Source organism: Ursus arctos, unplaced genomic scaffold (assembly GCF_023065955.2).
Source record: "Ursus arctos isolate Adak ecotype North America unplaced genomic scaffold, UrsArc2.0 scaffold_2, whole genome shotgun sequence".
Lineage (NCBI taxonomy): Eukaryota > Metazoa > Chordata > Mammalia > Carnivora > Ursidae > Ursus > Ursus arctos.
This window is the reverse complement of record NW_026622874.1, coordinates 57,128,494-57,152,500: the sequence shown is the minus strand read 5'-3', so window position 1 is coordinate 57,152,500 and position 24,007 is coordinate 57,128,494. Positions and strand designations below refer to the sequence as shown.

The 24,007-nt window shown below is 44.4% G+C and overlaps 1 long non-coding RNA gene across 1 annotated transcript in view; it reads right to left on the bottom strand.

Annotated features, from left to right (window-relative positions):
* Positions 1-12,670: 12,670 nt before the first annotated feature.
* LOC113268691 (uncharacterized) overlaps positions 12,671-24,007 on the bottom strand; it is a 62,249-nt gene continuing 50,912 nt past the window's right edge. Inside the window, exons 5-6 of the long non-coding RNA XR_003321231.4 lie at positions 15,498-15,621; positions 12,671-13,545 (exon numbers count right to left, since the gene is read on the bottom strand). This is a non-coding gene — a long non-coding RNA (uncharacterized LOC113268691). The remainder of the gene's footprint in view (positions 13,546-15,497; positions 15,622-24,007) is intronic.

Here is a 24,007-nt window from a genome sequence, read left to right as displayed (position 1 = left end):
AGTCTCCCTGTAAAACTTACTACACTATGGTCCATTCCTTTGAGTCTTGCTAAGTGTTTATCAATATCTTCTTTTCTCCACACAGTTAAATTATATTTGCCAGCCTCTGTATCATTAGATGTGGCCACATGCCTGAGCTCTGGCCATTATGAGCAAAAAATAAACTTTATACTACATCACTAAGACTTAGGGGTACTTCCAGCATTTAGCCTACTCTGACAAATACACAAAGCAACCAACTAATTACAAACAAACAATTTTTAGACAACTAGTAAATACCTTGGATTGATACATTATTTTGTTAAAATATTATATTTTATATAGAATGATAAGAATAGACGAGTAAAAGTTTGTGTATCTCCAACTCACACAACATTGAGGGCACATACTGTACCAGTCTACCTCTAGGAAGTCTCTGACAAAACTCCTGGGATTCATGTTTTTAATTAAGCATGCTGTGGAACAATAGAAAGTGCCTTGATTTTATAGCAGGAGAACCAATATCCCAGTTCCTCTGGTCCACATGACCTCAGAAAAACTGTTGACCTCTTTGGTGTCCATGTTTTAATCTGTAAAAGCAGGAATCATACCAGTCTTCAAGGGTAAAGGGTTACACTGTAAGGATTAAGTGAGGCAATATCTCTGTAGTAGATTGCTATAATTTCACCTATATCTACAGCCTTTATCAAGTAGCTTTGCAACTTCTTTTTTTCTTTTTTTAAAGATTTTATTTATTTATTTGACAGAGACAGCAAGCGAGAGAGGGAACACAAGCAGGGGAGTGGAAGAGGGAGAAACAGGCTCGATCCCAGAACGCTGGGATCACACCCTTAGCTGAAGGCAAATGCTTAACGACTGCGCCACCCAGGCGCCCCATGCAACTTCTCTAACTAAAGAAATGGAGCACATTTCCCCACACCTTGACACTGAGTTCATCCCTATGACTTCCTCTGGAGGGTCTATAAGTGTATGAGGACTGGTATATTTCTGCTCACTCTCTTGTGCCTCTTCTGCCCCCTCTTGTGCTACCTGAGGACATGTCTGCGTTAGCTTGTTGAAAGATAGGAGACATGGGTCAGGTCTGAGTCACCCAAGTCACCCCAGCTTGAGGCCATCCTAGAACAACTGACAGCCATCCCATGTCCAGCTATGCGAGCAAGCCTAGCCAAGATCCACAGAGCCACATAACAAACCTCCAGACATGTGAGCAATAAACACTTAGTGTTGTATGGCAATGAGATTGCATGGGTCTTTGTTACACGGCATCATTGTGGCAACAGATAACCAAAAGAGTCTGTGAGATTAAGTCTCCACAAACTGTAAAGTACTACACAAATGTAGAGTATTAAAGCTCAGAAAAATTATATAATTGTTTATATAATTATATATTTATATAGCTTACATATTTGTATATTTTATATAAATATGCATATTTATATAACATTATATATAAATATAATTATATATAATTTTCCTGAGCTTTAGTGGTTATATTATATAGATTTTTATATGAATTAAATATAATAATATATTTATATATTAGTTATAAATAAGCTGTATATAATTTATGTGTATGTGTATATATATATATCCAAGGGCTCTGTTGGTCTATGACATATTAGAGTCTATGAAAAAAATCTCATTAAGTCCTCTTTCAGAGAGTCATGGAATCAAAGTTTGAGTTGGGCAGAACCTTAGAGATGGTCTACCCTTCTACTCATGTATGGAGCCTCTTCATTTCTCAGCCACATTGATTCTCTTTTTTGTGTACCAACAGACTTGTTTCCTCTAGCCCCTCTATACTGAAACATCCTTACATCCTTCCCTCTTTCTAGAAATACCTGTGTGGGGGCGCCTGGGTGGCGTAGTCGTTAAGCGTCTGCCTTCGGCTCAGGGCGTGATCCCGGCGTTATGGGATCGAGCCCCACATCAGGCTCCTCCGCTATGAGCCTGCTTCTTCCTCTCCCACTCCCCCTGCTTGTGTTCCCTCTCTCGCTGGCTGTCTCTATCTCTGTCAAATAAATAAATAAAATCTTTAAAAAAAAAAAAAAGAAAGAAATACCTGTGTGGACAACCCAGGAGGGTCTAGTTCCAGCCTTCTCAGTTGGCCACTCCTCTGCCTTGACATCTGTTACTTATGCTCTGGTTGTGCTGTGATTTACGATTTTTCCAGATGCCTTCAACATGCAGCCGCTTTACAAACTAAAAGTTGCTAATGCTGTATCATTTATCACACTTTTCTGCATATTGCATTAATCTTAAAGACACAGCTTAATGCACCCAAGGACACCCTCTCTGCATATGGAAGGGCCGGTCTACGAAAGCTCATAAAATAAGCATCCTCCTGGATTTCCAAAGGAATGGAAAACCACAAGAATAAATTGGAAGAGAAATCAGGCAAGCTGTTTTTTATTTTCTAAAGGAAGGAAGAAATATTTAGCCTGATTTGGGGCTCTTTCAGGCACCTCACACATTATTATCGCTGAACAAATGCTTATTATTCTTCTTAGCAATGAGGTAACCTGAGATGGACCTTTTCTTCCCTAAAAGGAATCAGGAGTACTTCCAAGTCCCATTTCTGCATCCTAAATGGTATCTTCACCTTAGCAGCTGAAGTATCTTTTTTTCTCTAACCTAGAAGAAGGCAGGAGGCAGAGTGCCTGTCTAGAAAAATGACAAATCAGACATGACATACATACAGACCTATTACTTCTGTCATATTTCTCCTCTTAACTTTTCTCAGCAATTAAGGTTTCCATGAGCCTCCCACTCCTTTTCAAATCCTGCTCGTGAGGCAGTTGTAATTAAATTCCCTTGATTTCCCAATGCTGCTTCTTTGTAAAATAACTTTATCTTAGAAAAGTTCCCTTTCTACATTTCCCCACACACCCTTTCCTGACTTGGACTGTGATGGTGAACAAAATCTTTTCCTCCCTCTCTTCCATGCCTAAATTTAGGTCAAGTGCTGCATTCTCCAGGAAATCCTCCCTGATCACCTACCCAAGCCTCATTTTGATGCCCTCCCTCTGGGCTCCCATAACCCTCTCTATATACTTTTATCATATTTACCATGCGGTCTTATAGTCATTGGTGTCCTTACTGTCTCCCACACTTGGGCTGCACACAGAGGACAGCATCATGCCTCCGTTGCTTTTCATCCATGGAGCAAGACTTGCCAGTAGAATTCAGAAGGAGGAACAGTGACCAGTAGCTTATGAACCCTCACAGCAACTGTTTTGTTCCCCTTGATGGTTTGTTCAATGTCCTGAAGCTAAATCAAAGATTGCCTTTGTTCCTGCCTTGTTAGCATCACAAAGAGAATTTACCTGGGGATGAGCATCATAGAATCTTCTAAAATTATCAAATTATCAATAACTTTTGGGTACCTGGTCTGGGTCCAGATTTATACAAAGCACTATGGTGGGGTGTGAGGGGGCTAATGAGGAAATATAAAACTAGATCTCAGACAATAAGAAATGTATCATCTAGGTGGAGACTTATTTTTTTTTTTTTGAGGGGGTAGGGGAGGGGCAGAGGAAAAGGAAGAGAGAGAATCTTAAGCAGGCTCCACACCCAGTGCAGAGCCTGACATGGGACTCAATCTCACTACCCTCGATCATGACCTGAGCCAAAATCAGGAGTTCAACAACTGAAGTTCCTGGGCGGCTCAGTTGGTTAGGTGTCTCTTGATTTCGGCTCAGGTCTGGTCTTGGGGTCCTGGGGTCGAGCCCCATGTCAGGCTCTGTGCTCAGCAGGAAGTCTGCTTGAGGACCCTCTCACTCTTCCTCCGCCCCTCCCCCAACTCGTGCAAGAGCACACTCTCTTTCTCTCTCTCTCAAATAAATCAATCTTAAAAAAAAAAAGAGTCAGACACTTAACCAACTGAGCCACCCAGGCACCCCTATCTAGTTGGAGATTTAAGTATATGCATATAAAACACTAACTTTACATCGGAATATGTGAGTGTGAATAAATTATATACACAGTAACGGTGAGGGGAGAAATTCAGAGGGGAGGAGAGTGCAGGGAAAGGAGGAAAGTTGGAAGGGTTTTGAGGCAGCTTTACAAAAGAAGCTAGATTTGGGTCTTGAAGGAGAGTAGGATCTCAGGATAGGGGAGAGGAGAGGGTGCAGCCTTTGCAAGGAACAGCATACACAAAGGTACAGAGGCAGGATTTGTGCAGTCTATTCAGATTTGGGGAATAAATGAGTAGATGTGCCTGGCTAGGATGAAGGCCCCGTGATGAGGAATAATGGGAAATTAGGTTCCAAAGCCAGACCAAATTATGTTGATTTGCCCCCCCAATAAAAAGAACCGCCTAAGTCACCTACTTTGAAAAGGCCCCATCAAATCCATGTCCTGCACAGGAAATGTGCACTTAGCGGGGAATGTGCAGTGTTACCATAACCCAGCCACCACCAATTACTCTTCAAGAGCACCATGTTAACTCTTAGTTAACCAAAGGATATTTATCTAGCGTGTGCCCTCCCTAATTCAACCAGCCAGTACGTATAGCACACCCACCGCATCCTGCTCTCTGTACTAAACTCCCGAAATAAAAAATGGAGACAAAATTCCTAACTTTGAAAAACGTACTTTTCGTCTTATTTTTCTTCTTCCATACTTCTCCTCTACCTTACTAGGGACGGTATTCTTTTAAGGGTTCCATCAGACTGCAGACTTCCTGCAGCCTTCCCTCATTAAACACACTTTAAACATGCTTGTAGTTTTAAAAAGAGAGGAAAGAAGAAAACAAGTCAGTAAATAATTTGGAGGTAAAAGGGTTAAATTTTGAAAGCCTTTTGTATAATGTAAGTTCTTCAGCTATTCTCTCCTTCGTGGTTAAGAGTTGGCTCTATCTGCCAGCAAACTTCTTTTGCATCTCCCTCTGATGAGAAAAAAAAACATCTCTCTCCTCGTCTAAACGAAGAGCTGAAATTGTGGCCATGCCAAGACAGCACGGTCCCACTCACCCTTCTGAGCCTGACTTCCACCGGCCCCCGATCTAGCTCCCAAACAGCACAGCATGCCTGGAAAACCCTCCTTCTTCCCATGCCAGGCCCTGTGTCTCCCATCATTCCTGAACTCCCAACCGCTCTGGGGTCCTTTAGGACTTCAGAGACAAATAATTAAATGTTTCTCCTCATTAGATACTGTCCGCTCATGAAAGCCTTTGCCGCTTTCCCTGATAGATTACCACCCCCACCCCAATACAGACTGAATTCTCCTTCACTCCTCACCCATAAACATATGCACCCTTGAAATGTACTTAATACACAGCCTACCTTTGAACTCCTCTGCGGCATCCTAAAACCTCTCTGTGGGCCCAATACCCTTGGGTTTGTTGGGATTTTGAGGGCCAGCCCCGTTGGGGATGTTCTCAAGTAGACTGGGACAAGACTACACCAAACAAGCAATCACACCCGATTTTCTCACTAACAGCTGCAAAAACCAACATTTCTAGAGCATTTATAAAATGCTTTCATATCCATGACCTGTTTTTTTCTTCAACCCAACCCCGTGAAGCAGGATTTCCTTGATCCTCTCGGAATAAGGAAACGGACGTTAAAGCAGGTGAAGTAACTTGCCTTTGGTCAAGCAGTAAGTGTTGCTAAGAAATCTATTTAAGAAGAGCTCTATCTAGATCCTTCCTCTGACACCATCGAACAAAATGCATTTTGGACAGATTAAAGACTTAAAAAATAAAACTATCAACAAAAGGAGAAAACGTAGTTGAAAATTTGCCTGATCTCTGACAAAGAAAGATTTTTCAGGCATAAAAACACTGGAAGAAGTCCAAAGAGGAAAAAAATATCCCATCAGTCTACATAAAAACATAGATATTTCATGTCCCAAAGCCAAATAAAAAGCCAATAGCCATCTAAGGAGAAATTGCCTGAAAAATAGCCCGGCTGTCGTGGCACATCCCTGCACGGGCACCAGCTGGGGCCAGCTCTAGAAAACGGGACTTTGGTTCAAATGCCAAGGCCAGTTCTGAAAGAGCTCACCAGCTCTCTAGTGAAGGGACATTCGAGCAGCACATGGCCAAATCTGCATAGAAAAAAGACTGGAAGCTCACCCAAAAGTTAATAGTGGTTATGGAATTATGCATTACTTTTACTTTCTTCTTCATACTTTTCTGTTTCCCATGTTTTTGCCAAAAGCATCTGTATCAGGAAAAAAAAGGTTTTATACTCAGAAAAACAGGGTTTTTATTTTAAAATGAGGACTGGGGCATCTGGGTGGCTCAGTCGGTTGATCGTCCAACTTTTGGTTTGGGCTTAGGTCATGATCTCATGGGTTGTGGGATAGAGCCCTGCTCAGCGGAGAGTTTGCTTGAGATTCTCTCCCTCTGCCCCTGCTCTCTCTCCCTCAAATAAATAAATCTTTATTCTTTTTAAGGTTTTATTTATTTACTCATGAAAGACAAAGAGAGGCAGAGGGAGGGAGAAGCAAGCTCTCCGCAGAGCAGGGAGCCCAATGCGGTACTTGATCCCAAGACCCCAAGATCATAACCTGAGCCGAAGGCAGATGCTTAGCCAACTGAGCCACCCCGGCACCTCTCAAATAAATAAATATTTTAAAAAATAAAATAAAATGAGGTTTATTAAAGGATTTCTGTTTTCCTTCATCATTATCAGTCTTATCATCACACATCTTCCCAGAGTGATGGCTCTAATATGTTCACGGCTTACTTTGAGACATTTGAGGTAGGACATTACTTTCAGAACAAAACAAAGCTTTAGTGGAGCCAGAAAAGGCCCCAAATCGCCAAGGAATTGTTGAAAAGGAAAAACAAAGCTGGGGGCATCACAATGCCAGATTTCAAGCTGTACTACAAAGCTGTGATCACAAAGACAGCATGGTACTGGCACAAAAACAGACACATAGACCAATGGAACAGAATAGAGAACCCAGAAATGGACCTTCGGCTCTTTGGGCAACTAATCTTTGATAAAGCAGGAAAAAACAACCAGTGGGAAAAAGACAGTCTCTTCAATAAATGGTGCTGGGAAAATTGGACAGCTACATGCAAAAGAATGAAACTTGACCACTCTCTCACACCATACACAAAGATAAACTCTAAATAGATGAAAGACCTCGATGTGAGACAGGAATCCATCAAAATCCTAGAGGAGAGCATAGGCAGCAACCTCGACGACATCGGCCACAGCAACCTTTTTCATGACACATCTCCAAAGGCAAGAGAAACAAAAGATAAAATGAACTTGTGGGACTTCATCAAGATAAAAAGCTTCTGCACAGCCAAGGAAACAGTCAAAAAAACTAAGAGGCAGCCCACGGAATGGGAGAATATATTTGCAAATGATACTACAGATAAAAGACTGGTATCCAAGATCTACAAAGAACTTCTCAAACTCAATACACGAGAAACAAATAAACAAATCATAAAATGGGCAGAAGATATGAACAGACACTTTCCCAATGAAGACATACAAATGGCTAACAGACACATGAAAAAATGTTCAAAATCATTAGCCATCAGGGAAATTCAAATCAAAACCACACTAAGTTACCACCTTATGCCAGTTAGAATGGGAAAAATTGACAAGGCAAGAAACAACAACTGTTGGAGAGGATGTGGAGAAAGGGGATCCCTCCTACATTGTTGGTAGGAATGCAAGTTGGTACAGCCACTCTGGAAAACAGTGTGGAGATCCCTTAAAAAGTTAAAAATTGAGCTACCCTATGACCCAGCCATTGCACTACTGGGTGTTTACCCCAAAGATACAGATGTAGTGAAGAGAAGGGCCATATGCACCCCAATGTTCATAGCAGCATTGTCCACAATAGCTAAATCATGGAAGGAACTGAGATGCCCTTCAACAGATGACTGGATTAAGAAGATGTGGTCCATACATACAATGGAATATTACTCAGCCATCAAAAAGAACGATTTCTCAACATTTGCTGCAACATGGACGGCACTGGAGGAGATAATGCTAAGTGAAATAAGTCAAGCAGAGAAAGACAATTATCATATGGTTTCTCTCATCTATGGAACATAAGAACTAGGAAGATCAGTAGGAGAAGAAAGAGATAAAGAAAAAAAGAAAATCAGAAGGGGGAATGAAGCATGAGAGACTATGGACTCTGAAAAACAAACTGAGGGCTTCAGAGGGGAGGGGGTGGGGGAATGGGATAGGCTGGTGATGGGTAGTAAGGAGAGCACGTATTGCATGGTGCACTGGGTGTTATATGCAACTGATGAATCATCGAACTTTACATCAAAAACTAGGGATGTACTGTATGGTGAATAACATAATAAAAATATTATTATAAAAAAAATAAAATAAAATGTATAATTAAGTGTAACATGTAAAAAAAAAAAAGAACAAAACAAAGCTTTAAATTACACACATCCATACAGAATACAGTTTTTGGTTGGTTTTCTGAGGTCTTTGCTTCCTTCGAGGTTTAGGAGGAACTTTCCAATTTGCCTCTCATAACAACCGCATTGGAAGGAAGCAGCAGCAGATGGGGGGGGGGTCCCACTTACCATCTGCACCATGCAGGGTGGGGCAGGGGGTTTGCACCACATTAGCTGTGAGAGGTGATATCGCCATGTGACAGAGAACAAGGTTCAGAGTCAAGTACCTTGATGCACATCTAGTAAGATCTGGAGACAGGCTTCACTCCAGGTCGGTTTTGCCCCAAAACTTTGCTCATTCACCTTCACCTCACTACCTTCAATCGAGCCACACCTGCACACTGCAGCTCAGCAAATTTGGGGGAGTTGATCGCTGGAAATGCCTTGGCATGCAACGTGCAGTTCTGCCAAGCGTGAACTGAGAGTCAAGAGATTGTGTCCTACCATCAGCTGTGCCCGAAGGGCCAGATGACTTTGGACAAGTTTGTTTCTTTCCCATAGAAGCAGTGGCTGGGACCAGTGGTTTCTAAAGGGCTTTCCTGCTCTTAGAACTCTGCCTCCCTGATATTCATTTGTATGTGTGACAATGGTGCTCTCCACAAGCCAGTGCTATTCATTCTGCTTCAAGGGCAGAGTTCTTTAAACAGTTCCGTCCCTATGATCGCCTTACCCAGAACTACTGATGAAGTCCAGCTCACTAACTATGGCATTGTTTACCCGCAGAAGGCTGGTAACAATCTAAATGCCAATGGAAAGAAACCTAGTTTAATAAGCTATGCCACAGCCATACAACAGAACGCAGTACCAACACAAAAAAGAATTGGGAGATTTATCCGACATTTTCAACACTCGCTTGGCTTCCAGGATCCCACGTTCTTACGTTTTTCTCCTTCCTCCCTGGCTGTCCCATCTCAGTCTCCTTTGCTGGCCCTTCCTCCTTTTCCCAACCTCTAAATATTAGAGGCCCTGGAACTGGTCCTGGCCTTCTCCCTACATTCTCTCTCTGCATTCAATCTCTGATGCTCCTTGAGACCCAGCGGTTATCATCTGTGACACCCAAATTTCTTATCTCCAGTGCTAACCTAAGCCATGCCCTCCAGATTCAGACACACTATTGCCTTCTAAATGTTGGCATTGGGACATGAAATAAATATCCTGAGTTTAACACAGCTGAGCCAAAAAATAGCAATCATCACACTAGCCCCTCCATCCCCATGGCTCATTTTAGTAAATGCAAAACATTCGTCCATTCAGAACAAAAATCTGGGAATCACTTCACTTCCTTTCTCTCACACCCCACATTTGGCAGGTTCTATTCCCAAAATAAAAATCAGTTAGACCAAGCCACTGTCACCTGCTTCCTGATTATGGCCACATCCACCTGGTCAGCTGGTCACCCCCAATTCCACTCTTGCCCCTTGATAGTCTGGTCACCTCACAGCAGCCAGAAGGATCTTTGTAAAACATCCATCAGCTATTATCCCACTGCCCAAACCATCAATAGCTTCACTTGTCACTTAGAATAAAAGACAAATACCTCAGTATCTGTGGGCTGTGTCCCCTGCCTGCCTCTGTGACTTCCTTTCCAACCACATCTCATTTTCCCCCAGCCATACCTTCCTGTTGCTCTAACAGGCCAGGCACAGCCCCCCACCCTGGGATCTTTGTCCATGCTCCCACTCTTCTTCTCCTTTATGTCATCTTCCCAGGCTGGCCTTCCCTGACCAACTTACCTAAAAGAACCCCCGATCAGGATCCAAAATAAATGTACAGAAACCCACTACATTTCTATACACTAATAATAGAAAGAGAAATTAAGAAAGCAATCCCATTCACAATTTCACCAAAAATAATAGACTACTTAGGAATAAACTTAAACAAGGAGGTGAAAGACCTGTACTCTGAAAACTATAAAATGCTGATGAAAGAAACTGGAGGTGACACAACGAAATGGAAAGATATTCCATGATCATGGATTGGAAGATTATTATTATTATTAAAATGTCTAAACTATCCAAAGCAATCTACAGACTTAATGCAATCCCTATCAAAATACCAACCACATCTTTCACAAAACTGGAATAAATTATCCCAAAATGGAACTACAAAAGACCCTGAATAGCCAAAGCAATCTCGAAAAAGAAGAACAAACCTGGAGGCATCACAGTTCCAGATTTCAAGTTATAGTGCAAAGCTATAATGATCAAAACAGTATGGTACTGGCAAAAAACAGACACATACATCAATGGAACACAACAGAGAACCCAGAAATAAATTCAATAAATTGAATGAATTTATTTCTTCAATAAAAGAGGCAAATAAAAGAGGCAAATAAAAGAGGCAAATCTTCAATAAAAGAGGCAAAATTATGCAAAGGGAAAAGGATGGTCTCTTCAACAAATGGTGTTGGAGAAACTGGAAAATTACATGCCAAATAATGAAACTGAACCAGTTCCTTACACCATACACAAAAAGAAATTCAAAACGGATGAAAGACCTAAATATAAGACCTGAAACCATGAAAATCCTAGAAGAGAGCACAGATAGTAATTTCTCTGACATCAGCCATAGCAACTTTTTTCTAGATATGTGTCCTGAGGCAAGGGAAATAAGGATAAAAACAAACTATTGGGACTATATCAAAATGATAAAGGGTTAGTATCCAAAATATATAAAGAACTTACACGAATCAAACCAAAAAACAAATTACCCAATTTAAAAATGGACAAAAAACAAGAACAGACTTTTTTCCAAAGAAGACACCCAGATGGCCGACAGACACATGGAAAGATGCTCAATGTCACTTATCCTCAGGGAAATGCAAATCAAAACTACAATGAGGTATCACCTCACACCTGTCGGAATGGCTGAAATCAACACAAGAAACAACAAGTGTTGGTAAGGATGTGGAGAAGAAGGAACGCTATGGCACTGGTGACGGGAATGCAAACTGGTGCAGCCACTCTGGAAAACGGTATGAAGGTTCCTCAAAAAAATTAAAAATAGAGCTATCCTACAATCCAGTGATGGCACTCGCGGGTATTTAACCAAAGAACACAAACACACTGATTCAAAAGGATACATGCACCCCTAGGTTTATAGCAGCATTATCTATAATAGCCAAATTATGGAAGCAGCCTAAGTGTCCATCAATTGATGGATGGATAAGGAAGATGTGATGTATGTATACAATGAATATTACTCAGTCATAAAAAAGAATGAAACCTTGCCATTTGCAACAACCTGGGTAAAGCTAGAGAGTATTATGCTAAGTGAAATAAGTCAGAGAAAGACAAACACCATATGAATTCACTCATATGTGGAATTTAAGAAACAAAACAAATGAACAAAGGGGGCGGAGGGAGAGATAAACCAAGAAAACCGAGAACGGACTCTTAACTATAGAGAACAAGCTACTGGTTACCGGAAGGAAGGTGGGTGGGGGGATGGGTGAAATGGGTGACAGGGATTAAAGAGTGCACTTTCCATGTGAGCACCGAGTAACGTACAGAAGTGTTGAAGTATTGTACGTCTGAAACTAATCTAACACTGTATATTAACTATATTGGAATTAAAATTAAAAACAAGAAAAAATAAATATTATCTGTCTAAAACCTTCAAAAAATAAATATACTGGAATTAAAATAAAAAATTATATTAAATAGGTAGATAGATGAAAGAGCCCCATCACTTCTATTCCCATGCTTTTTCAGCTTTTGTTCATAACACTTATCACTACCTGACATTATATTTAACATAATCATCATTTACTTGTTCATTTTCTGGTATTTCCCCTTGAATGTTGAGGGCTGAGATCTTGCTTTTCTCCTGCTGTATTCTCAAAGCCTACACAGTAACTGACCCTCGCTCAGCACACAAATATTTGTTGAAACGATTAATGGCTGTACCTGCTGTTATAGGACAGTCTTCCAGTATACTGTCACCTAAAGAAGCAACATGCAGATGACACCTAAAATACTTCTGGAAGGATCCACAAATTGTAAAAGGTGGTTGCCTCTGTGAATGGAGACCAAAAGGTGAGAGTAGGAGAGAAATGTGCTCTTCAATGATAATTTTTTGAACAGTTTGAGTTACTCCCCAGGGGCATGAACTAACTTTTCAATTAAAAAAAAATCCCTTTGTCTTGTCACCTGTGTCATTCTAATTGGACACATTTTGCTTACTGATAAAATTCCTCAACTTCCCCTCATGCTCTACCAGGTCCTCAGATTTGTTCAGTTCACCTTGATTTCACTGAATAAATACCACCACATCCTCTAAGTATTGTTTTTGTTTTGTTTTGTTTTATGGGGGGCAGGTTCCTTACCACCAAGGCCAAAGACCAGAATTTGATTTCATACAAATATACTATTCTGACGTGCTCCCGGCATGGTGGCTCCTCGCGGAAGGACACCCCTCCACTCCCCCTCCCGCCAAGGAAGAACAGAGCTTTGCTTTGCTGTCTCCAGGTTATAGCTCCCCTGCGCTCCCAGTGACTCCTGGCTGTCCCAAACCTCCAGGCTTCCAGTTCCAAATTGCACCAGTCTCAGACTCATGCATCATTGACTGGACAAGGTGTTCATAAAGGACAGCTGATATGTGCCTTTCGGTAGGAGATGAAGGGGCTATTTCCCGCCCCACTGCTTGTCCCTGGCCTGGCTCCACCGTACCCGAGACCCAAAGACGTAGCTCCCTTGGTTCACAGATGGTGAAACAGAAGCCTAGAGAGTGAAGGGCTTGCCCAAGGTTGCACAGGGAGTTTAGGAAAGCACCAGGACTAAACTTCAGGTCCCCAAATTCCCAGTTCCCCAAGGTCCCCAAATTTCCAGTTCCAGACTCTTTCCGGCTAGATCTCCCTCCAAGTGCCCCTCAGTTAGCCTGCCCCTCAGCTCCGCTCGTGGTTTTCAGAGCCGTTGAAGAGGAGGGAGGAGGAGAATGAGTTCACAATGGAACAACTTCTGGAGGTTCAGAAGGGGCGCTGGTCTCTTGCGGATTTTACAAGGGCTGGGGGCCAGCCGTGGGCACTCTTGGAACCTTCAGGAACACCCAAGTCATCTCAGACCTCAGCCCCTTTCACGGACTTCCACACCCATCATTTCCTTCCCATGCTCCACAATCCGGTGTACTGTAGGTTGACTGCAGAAAGCTCTTTCCTTTAAATAAGAAAAAGAAAACAAAGTATCATAAAAACAGAGTACATTAAATAAAGCAACTCTTTGCTTTGGTAATGCATTATCAGAAGGAGGAATCCTTAAGAGAACACTCAGGACAGGAGATTCCATTTTTAATAAATGTATTCGTCAGAGATTACATACTAGCACTCTTCTCGTCAAAATGAATGATAAGCTTTGGGAGTCACAGGTCTGACAGGGACAGAATCAAGAGACGGCTGCTGACGTAGCCTCCATGTAATGCCTCAAGAAAGTTCCTCTTCGGGGTTTCCTATGCAGGACCGGAGGCAATGGGCTCCTACAATCCGGCATTACGGGCAGAGAGATTGCCTGCCCTGCATGCCCTTTGCATGGCTGTGTTGAAGGTCTGTAGCCATGCAGCTGGAACCCAGCCTCGTCAAACACATTGTTGGACTGTTCGGTCCGGAAACCTTGTCTGCTGGGCTTGCAACCTTAGTTAAGCAGTTCTTTTGGAAATTTCCGGGACTGGCTCTAGCCCCTGACAGTACTCGAACAGCTACTAATAACAAACCATATTCTAACTCGCCAGCAAATCAGTGATGATTACTGCATTTGTTATTTCTTGGGGGAAACTTACATTAGTGCATCATTTTGCATTGCCGTTATACATTCTATTCATAACCCAGAACCATTACAAAACCGCACAAAGATAATAGCTACTACCTTTTGTTAAATACTTCCCTGGATGCTGGGTACCCATTTGTGTGGCCTGCATATTTCATTTATGCTCAAAGCCACTTTAGGAATATAATATGATTATCTCCATTTTACACATAGCAAAAATGAAGACAAGTTCGGGAAGTTGCCAGTCACACAGCTGGGAGTCACATCTGCTTCACTCCATGCTTCACACTTGAACCACCAAATGATAAGGCCTCCCATCGCTGAGTGTCCAGAGCGTCCATAGGATGTTATAGGCATCAGGAAAGAAGGGATTCTTTTGTGGCCACTAACTTTGACCTTTCTACTACTTAACCAAAGTGGTAGCAGCGAGCTCTAGACTAGCTCACTCTCCTGCAGCCAGGTATGCAAAGACAAGCCCCCTTCAACAAAACTGTGGAGCTTTTATACGGCACACCACACACAACACTGGGTCGGAAAATTCATTCCCTGAGAAAACCTATATAACATCATACTTTATAACACATACTATTAACTGGCAATGTAATGCCATTCACTTAATTTGCTCCAACAAGAGTGATTCAGGACCTACTATGAGCTAGATACTATATGAATATGTCTATATTCACATAAGGCATTGTACATACTCATATGAGTTGGTCCCTGGGTCCCAAGGAGCTCTCAGTCTAGAGGGAAAAATGCATAATTGTGGTGCATTATAAGGAGAATTGTCATAAAAGTACAAAGTCCAAGAAAGCCTAGGATTATTCTGTCTGGAAGAATCCAAAGAGACCCAGCATTTAAACTGGATGTGAATTTGAACTGGGTCTGGAAGAGTGAGCTTGAGCTCACAGAGTCATAAGAGGACGAGAAAGAGAATCCAAAGGGTAAATAATGTGGAGAGGCTTGGCCCACTGCAGGTACCAGCAGGCGCCGACCAGCACCTAGGGGCTAGGTGGTAGCACAAGAGCTGGGGAAGGGGGTTGGGTCAGGTCCTGAGGGTCTGGAACACCACAGATACACAGGCCAATGGTGAGCCATGAAAAGTTTCTGAGCAGAGGAGCGGAGCAATTAGAACGCTTTCCTGACAAGGAAAGATCACTCTGGAGGCTGTGTGCCCAGCAGATTCATAGGTATCTAGGTCTGGGTAGATTTTATGGCCCTGAATATTTAACTAAATGAATTTCCTAAACATGGAAAGTATGATACATTTTAATGCATTTCTGTCTCTCTCTCTCTATGGCAACTAATCTTAATTATCTCAGAATTCGGAGTTCAAGAAGATATCTCACCTGTTTATCTTCAAAGGGAACAAGTCAAGGGTTTACTCTGAGTATTAAATGTGCATTTTTAGAGGGTTAAGTCTTAATTAAATAGCAGCAAAATCCAGATGCAGGTTACCAAAGATGTCACTACCTGGAATGATAGGGGGAAAAATATTTTAAAAGTTGTCATATTGAAGCATTGTTATTAAAAGAACAGAAAATTCCTGTTAAAAGCCAACTCATTGTGCCCTGCTGTCTATTCAGGCTGCAGTAACAAAATGCCACAGCCCGGGTATCTTATAAACAACAGAAATTTATTTCTCACAGTTCTGGGAGCTGGAAGTCCAAGATCAAGGTGCTGGATGGTGGCGTGAGGGCCCTTTTCCGGGTCTCAAACTTCTTGCATCCTCACAGGGCAGAAGGGGTTGGGAGCACTCTGGGGCCTCTCTGATGAGTCATTAACCCCATTCGTGAGGCTTCACCCTCATGACCTAATCACCTCCCAAAGTCCTCACCTCCTGTAACCATCACAGTGGCCTTTAAGATTCAACCATAGCATGGGTTCCATTTACTACATGTAAATTCATGTCCCTTAGGTTCTCAGAGCACCTTTCTCCATTACAAAGAAAGTCCCTGGAGGAAATATGATCCAGTCTACCCCCTTGTCCCTCCTCCACACCTGCCACCTCCCACCACCTCCCCATCCCCCACCACATATATGGGCATACTCCCAACACCAGTGTTGTAACCCAATTCTGCCACTGGGATTTAGCTGACACCAAAAGTTTAAACAGAGTCATCCCCAAGCACAGAAACTGGGGTAACCACCCAGGACAGCAGTAAGTGGAAAAGGAAACAATCTCAGCAGGCTCAAACAGAAGGGGTGGACCCAGCACCATATGTAACAGCCTATGCAGGCAGTTGGTCATGCATTCGTTCAGAGATCAGCTGGGCTATGCCCAGCTCTAGCCCAGGCCCCAGCAATGTTGAGAAATCAGAAATAGCCCCTCTCCTCAAGAAACATCTATCTCTTTTGATGCTTCCTGCAATTCTAGAACTGTTTAAGTTGTTCAGAGGAGGAAACTGAGGCTCAGAGATGCTAATGCACTTTCAAGACCAAGGACACCATGTGGGGGGAGAATTGGAATGAGGCAGTAAGACCAAGGGAGAGGTAAGCACTGAGCCACTGACTCAGAGCACAAGCACAGGAGAACACGTGTCATAAAAGAAGTCCCCAAGTCCAGGGGCCAAATTTCCACACAGGGACCCCAGGTGAGGGGGCAGACCCCTTCCTTGGCAGGAAGCAATACAAACCATTATGTTCCCCAAAGACCATCTTAGCACTAAAAGCGCATGTGTGTGCAATACACACACACACACACACGCACACAAACACACACACACACACACACAAAAGGACTGACTTCCTAACCATAGTCACGATATTTAGGAAGCAGTGTATATAGTGGTAAAAAGTGTGCAGCCTCTGGAGACGCAAAGACCTGGGTTCAAACCCCAGCTCTGCCACTTAACAGCTGGGCAAGCTGCTTAACCTTGTCATGTGTTACTAATCCTCATCTCGGGGGGCTGCTGTGGGAATTACCTAAGGGAGAATGTATGGAATGTGCCAGCATAGTGCCTGGCACTCAGTGACAATCAATCTAAGTGAGCTGTGACACTTCAAACTCAATAACCCCCTAAATGAAAACATTATCCGTCCTCACCAGCGGGTTCCTTCTGCACCTGGATTCTCTATCTGTGAGATTTCCGCCCACTCGCCCAAATCAGGAGCTGCTCTCGGCCCCATTTCCCACAGGGTCACCCTTCGCCTGTCAGCCCCCTTCGTCATCCCAGCTAACATGGCTGCTGTGAGTCTGTGTGCACAGGTACGAAGCGAAGGACTCTCTAGAAGATCTTCAATTGGGCAAAGAAGCCCTTATGAGGAAGGTACCATCATTGTCTCTATGTTGCCTTTCAGGAAATTGAGACTTGAGGGAAGAAACTTGCCCGAGGGGCGCCTGAGTGGTGAAGTTGGTAAGCCTCGAACTCTGGCTCAGGCCTTGGTCTCAAGGTTATGGGATCGAGCCCTGCTCAGCAGGGAGTCTGCTTCCTCTCTCTTCCCCTCCCCCAGCTCATGCACTCTCTCTCTCTCTCTCTCTCTAAAATAAATAAATAAATAAATCTTAAAAAAAAAAAAAAAAGAAAGAAAAAGAAACCTGCCCAAGGTCACACAGCTATTTAGTGAGAGAGATCAAATTTTATAGACAGTCTCATTCCAAAGCCCAGATGCTTAAACATTCCACTATATTTATTGCCTCTCCACCAACCAGTCACTACCTAAGTCCTGCGGATTCTCCGTATTTGTTCCTCTTGGATCTGCTCCCTGTCACTGGCCTGCAGGCACAGCGCGCTCTGCTGAAGTGCAGGGAGCCCTGTGAGCTTGCAGAAGGGAGCACTGTGGGCTTGCAGAAGGGAGCACTGTGGGCTTGCAGAAGGGAGCACTGTGGACTTTGGGAAGGGAGGACTGTGGCCTTTCGGAAGGTGGTATGGATCAAGATGGGGGGGTTCTGAATGCCAGGCCAATGGGAGGGTTTGGCCAACACGGAGTCTCTGAGCCTGAGAAAGGGGGTTGCTCAGCTGGGAGCCACCCCAGTGTGGGGGGTGGGGGTGGGCAGGTGGCATCGGGGCCAGAAAGGAGCCGAGTCCATCAGTCTAGGTGTAAGGCACAGAGGGCCTGAAGCGAGGGAGTGGGGGTGGGAAGGGAAAGGCTGCATGCGACAGACATTACCTCACCAGGCACAAATACTCCAGAGGCTGGAACTTGGTTTAATAATTCTGTTACTAGGGCAACAGCAAAAGAATCTATCTCGGAGAGAACCCAGCGTGGCCCGTTTCTGCACAGAAGCGTGGCAGCTGTAGGCTGAGAGAGCAGGGGTGAAGGCGAGTGGCCAGATGACGCAGCAGGACGCACGCACCAGGATTTTCTCAGAGGCATTTTCCTGACCTTTCATCCTCTCTGGCTTGGGGAGTGGAGAGACTTTTGTCTGAAGCAAGCTCTCCAGGAAGGTAGATAGCATGCTCCATGAAGCAGGGGCTACAACCCATGACAGGTTAGTGATCCTGCCCCTGACACTTGGGACATTGGTGGTCTCGTGCAGAAAGGCTCAGACTGAGAGTCTGCGTGGCGACTGGAGCAATACCATTTATCACAAAGTTAACTAGTCGCTTTCCTACCTGCTTTCCCCCAATTTGGTATCACTGGGACCATGGCCAGGCTGTAGAGGTAACTTCTCCAGTCTGTCCAGGAAGTGAAGTTCTGGGAAGACCCTGCTGTGGGACTGGGTCTGTGAGCTCTGATGAGAAGTATGGACGTTCCTTGCAAGGCCCACGGTCGAGTCAGCTTTCTTCCCAGGAGCTCCTTGGGTCTCCTCCCACTTGTCCTGGGAATATCACGATGACGCACCCGTATCACTCCATGTCCCTCTGACAGCCGGCCCTTCCAAAACACTAAGAGCCTTTCAAAGGCGCTAGGAACACTCTGAGACTTAGAGACCTTCTCACCAACCTCTCTCAGGATGAATGGTCTCCTTATCAATTTTTACACCAAATGCCAAGATGGCCCCTCTCCATGGCATCCAATGGGGTACCTCTCACAGTGCCTGAGGCGCCTGTGCTCCAAGTTTACCTCCCACATTACATAGTTTCTTGCAAATCTGTCCACAAGGAATGCTGACGGAGAGACAGGACTCAATTTCCTTCGGTCCTCCTCCTAGCCTCCTGGGCCTCTGTGAGGTACGGATTCCCCCAGAGAGACCATCAAAGGCTTCCAGTGCTTTAGAATTTCAGTATCAAAGATTGCCCTCAGGGGCAGGCCTGGGGTAGGGTAACCATGCTGGATTATGGAGACATTTCCACTAGAGGAGTTCTGCACTGTCTGGGGCTTTGATAAGTATGAAATGCCCAGTGGTCTGGCCAATGGATATAGCATGTTCCAGACTACCTTGGGAGGAATTCTCCTTACAGAAGTGGCTACACAGGGATCTGAGTCACCTCAGGCAGCAACGAGTCAGCAAACGAGTTGTTAGCTTTGCCACTCATGCTTTGAGTGAGCTTAGGAAAGTTGTTTTTCCTGTTAGCTTCCTTGCCTGCAACAGGAAGAAAATTATACAAAACAATGTCACAGGTGAATGTAAGACTTTAAAGCTGAGAAGTGCCGTAAGCCTTCTGAAAGACAAGGAACCCCAAGGTGTAAATAGATCACGTAACAACGGTGGTTTGATCCAGCCTAAAGTTAATGTACCATTTAATGCCTAGGAGGGGACAATTTATTCCATGGAGCCTGTGAAAATAATAATGAGCATTCTGAGGCATTTGCATCTGTGGTGGTGGTATAGCTTAGTAACAAGGGGCATGCACTCAGGAGTAAAACTTTCACCATATCCTGCCTTCATCACCTATCAGCTCTGTGACCTTGGACCACTTGGCACCTCTTAGAGCTTCTTTTTCTTCATCTATAAGACGGGGTCATGCCACATGACTCACGGCGTTGCTGAGAGGATCCCAAGCCCGACCGGTTGAATAGTAAACGGCAGACACTGTGTTGTATTAAATCACATTCGATCTTTATAACACCCCTGGAGAGGCAGGATTTGGCACCCCTATTTTATCAGAAAGGGGACATGTCTACAGAAGCTGAAGTGCTTGCCCCGAGTCACTCAGTGAGGCTTCTCCTTCCGAAGCTCATACGACACCATGTTCTCTCTCCCCATGGAGAAAGAGAGTCAGTGTTCTCCTCCCAAATGAAGGGGCTCGGGCAAAGGCACAATGCGAGTTTCAGGCATAATGACCACTCCACAGAAGCCTAGCCATGGGCAATAGTATATAAGTTTGTTAGATGCTGAGAATGTGACCCAAGGCCCCCCAAACGGTATACAATTTCAAGACTTCCCTTGGATTCCTCTGGAGAATGAATGCTACAGAAATGTCTCACGTGGAGAAAGCCTGAAAACAAAGGGGTCCCTGGGGAACGCGGCCACGGGAGTGATCTCTGGCCTGCACTCTGTAAGGGTCTGATCTCCTGAGCAGGGACTCGGGCAGCCTGAAGGGAAAAGGCAAAAATAGTTCATCCCAGCTGGTACTAAAAACAGACCAAGGTTCACAGATAGATAGATGGATGATAGATGGATAGGTACATACATACATAGGCAGACAGAAAGACAGACATATTTGGCCTTTAGGCCCCAGCCCTCCCAGCATATTTTAGGACTTCTTTTCTCTTCCAGGCCACCCTTCCTGTTCATTTTCATCTGCTTTCCATGAGACTTGTCCCAAGCCCTATCCGCACTGAGATGACCCTGCCAAAAAGGGACACAGGCAGCATCAAAAGTCTGGAGTGAACCGGATGTCATAAGCAGTTTCTACATCAAAGTCCTTGAAATTCTGACATTCTTAAGACCTGTACCCACTAAATTCCTGGCCCGGGAAGCGGAACACAGTACTGACTCACATGCCCCTAGGTTGCTAACCCCACATAGAGTCCTGCATTGAGCACATGAGCAGTTTTAACTTAAGAAAATGGCACAGGCAAGTCTTTCTATTTTTCTCCTGAGCAAATAAGATCATGTCAGAACTCTATTTCCGCTAGGCCATGCGCCCACCCACCTGGGTGGGAATATCTGCTGCGAACATTTATGGACACTTACACTGTGCCAGGCACTATGTGGTTGCTCGAATCTCTGTCCCTAGTGCTGGCGTCTTAAGACTCCAAGCATCTGTCCTCCCCCTGCACGGACAGGGTCTTTACATTTGGGGAGGGGGGCCTCAGAGAGCATCCTGCCTTGTTTTATAGAAAGGAAATCAGGGCCCTGGGAGGGACAGAAACCGAGTGCCTCGGTCGTATGCACTTTGCTCTACCTGACCTTGCCCTTTCCTCTTATAACCTCAGTGACTTTGGGGTCATGAGAGGCTGCGGGGAGCACACTGACCCTCAAAAGGGACTGTTACACAGGGAAGGCAGTGACTCTATCAGATAGAGCTAAAAATAGGAGCTGGCCCCAGACCAGCCCCAGCTAGTGAATCTGCACCTGATAACCAGGTGCTCCGCCAGGCACTCACCTGACACCCACCTGTGCCATGGAAGGGCGGCCACCCAGGTCAAGGTGGGCAGAGGTGGGCTTATCAAACAGCTGTAAACACTAAGGGCGACCCAGCTGCTGCTCAAGTTGCAGGAGCAGCTCACTGGGGAGGGTGAATTCCGTTTCTGCAACCACCTGACCAAGCGGGGCCATGCAGTGGAAGCAGAAGGAATTGGAAGGCTCCGCTCGGCCCTCTCCTAGTGGCTCCCTGCGGTGCCTGAAACCTTCCCATTTCTGTAGGAGTTTGGGAGTCCCATGAAGAGCTGGAAATTCTCTAGTTCACTTCCTTCCATATATAGGTGAGAAAAATAAAGCCCAGAGATGTTAAGCAACTCTGCCAAGGGCGAACAGCCTAGTCCAGAACTTTCCAAAGCAGAATCCCTGAAACAGCAGTCTCATAGATGTTCCTTGAAGAGAAATTGTTTTAAAGGTTCTGAGATCAGGTAGCTGGGAAAGGCTACATTCTCTAGTCTCCTTTGTCTTGTCCACTCATTCTCTATTCAGCAAATACGCACTCAGTCTCAAAATGAGGAACGCACTTTAGAGATCTGGTCTAACCTGACAAAGCTGAAACCAGCCTGCGGTATGCAGACAGGACCACAACACACACAGCTTCCTTGGGCCAAAGGCCTGTTCCCTGACGGTAGCCATTCCCGATGCTTTGTTAAAATGGCAATGCTCCAGAAAGAGACATAGCTGACCGATGTCGCCAATAACTTTTTGTGTACTTCATTTGTCCCAGGCTTTTCTAAGGGAGAGTACTTGCCCTCCAAAGGCCAAACTGCGAAGCCTCAGCCAGAGGCTGCTGTCTGGAGAAGGTTCGGCCAGGGGAGAAGGCTAGAAATTAAGTGGGGAAAACTGGAGACACTGGCTCCCCTGGAAAGGAAAAGTCAGAAAGAGGGAGAGAGGCATAAAAGAAAAGGAAAGTGGATAAAATCACCCCATAAACTTTGGCAAACCAGTCAGCGATCAGCTCTCATCAGAAAGAGACAGATGGTAAACCCAGCCCACTGGGAATGCAGCCTCCCACCCCTACCCCCTCCAAGCCACACCCCCCACTCGCCGGCCCCTCCCCCCACCCCGGGAAAGCCATCACTTGGGAAATTAATTCTTCCCCATAGCCTTCATGGGCCACATTCCTCTCCCAGGCAATCATGGAAGATCTAGCAAGGAACTTTTTTTTTTTTTAATTATAAGGAAAGGGTGGCTCCCCTATCAATAAAATGCTGCTTCAATTAGAACAACTATCCTTTGGGTCATTATTTTAAGTGTTTGAATTTCTACTTAAATAAGGTCACTTTCAATTTGGTAAACACTCCTAAGTCATCATCTTAATTCACGGCCAGTCACCCTAGGAATGCTGAGTAAGTAAACATCATCAAGCATTAGCTAACCAGCCACAAACCCACTTGAGTTTATTAATTTCTCTCTTGGCAGAGAAGCAAGAAAAGGGAACAAACCATCAGAGACATTCACGCATCATTCATTCAATAAATATTTATTACATACCAGGTGCCAGGCACTGTGCTAAGCTAAATATAGGTTGTATTATTTTATTAATATTCACAGCTAAGTTCTACAACAAATCCCATTTTCCCCCAAATATAAATCTTAATTGCTGAGGTGCTTTTTCTTCATTTCTGCCCAATGTGCCTTCCTCCATGGATTAAATGATACATCCTAACTCTTAAGCTTCCAGACTCTCTATCCCTCCCTTCAAAAGACCCCCCCTCCCATCATCCCTCAAATAGTTAATGAATATAAACTCCCACCAGAAACTCTAGAGAGGCACTCACTATTTTAAAAGTCTAGGAGAATAGTAAAGGTAAGAAATAGTTCATATCATTATACTCAGATTTTTTTTTATACATTTGGGTCTTGTGTTGAGGAGAGTACCTTATACTTGCTCTAAAGGCTTTTTAAAATACTAGCACACATATATATTCCAAATGAGGACAGGGTTGTAGGCACGAGAGAAAAGCAATCTTAAGAGGACCACCTTATCAGAGGAATTCCCTTTCCTCATTTCAAAGGAGGCTCCCCTTTCCCATCCTCTCCCAAAGCACCAAAAAACTGGCACCTGTCCAAATTCATTTCCCAAGGAAAGGACCCACTGACCTTAAAAGGAGAACTGACCTTAAACAAGTCATTTTCCTCATCAGTGAAGAAGGGAGTTGGGGTGGCGACTTCCAAGGTCCCTCTACAGCTTGTGGATTAGGGGATCCAAGCTAACCTAATCCCCCATTACACCTTGTAGGGAGCTGGGAGCTGGTATACACGCGCGCGCGCACACACACGCGCGCGCGCGCACACACACACACCCGTGAACCCGAGCACAGCCCCCCACCTCCAAGCTGCAGGCCCCCCCCAACCCCCCCAGGGACAGCCAGCTTACCGAGATAC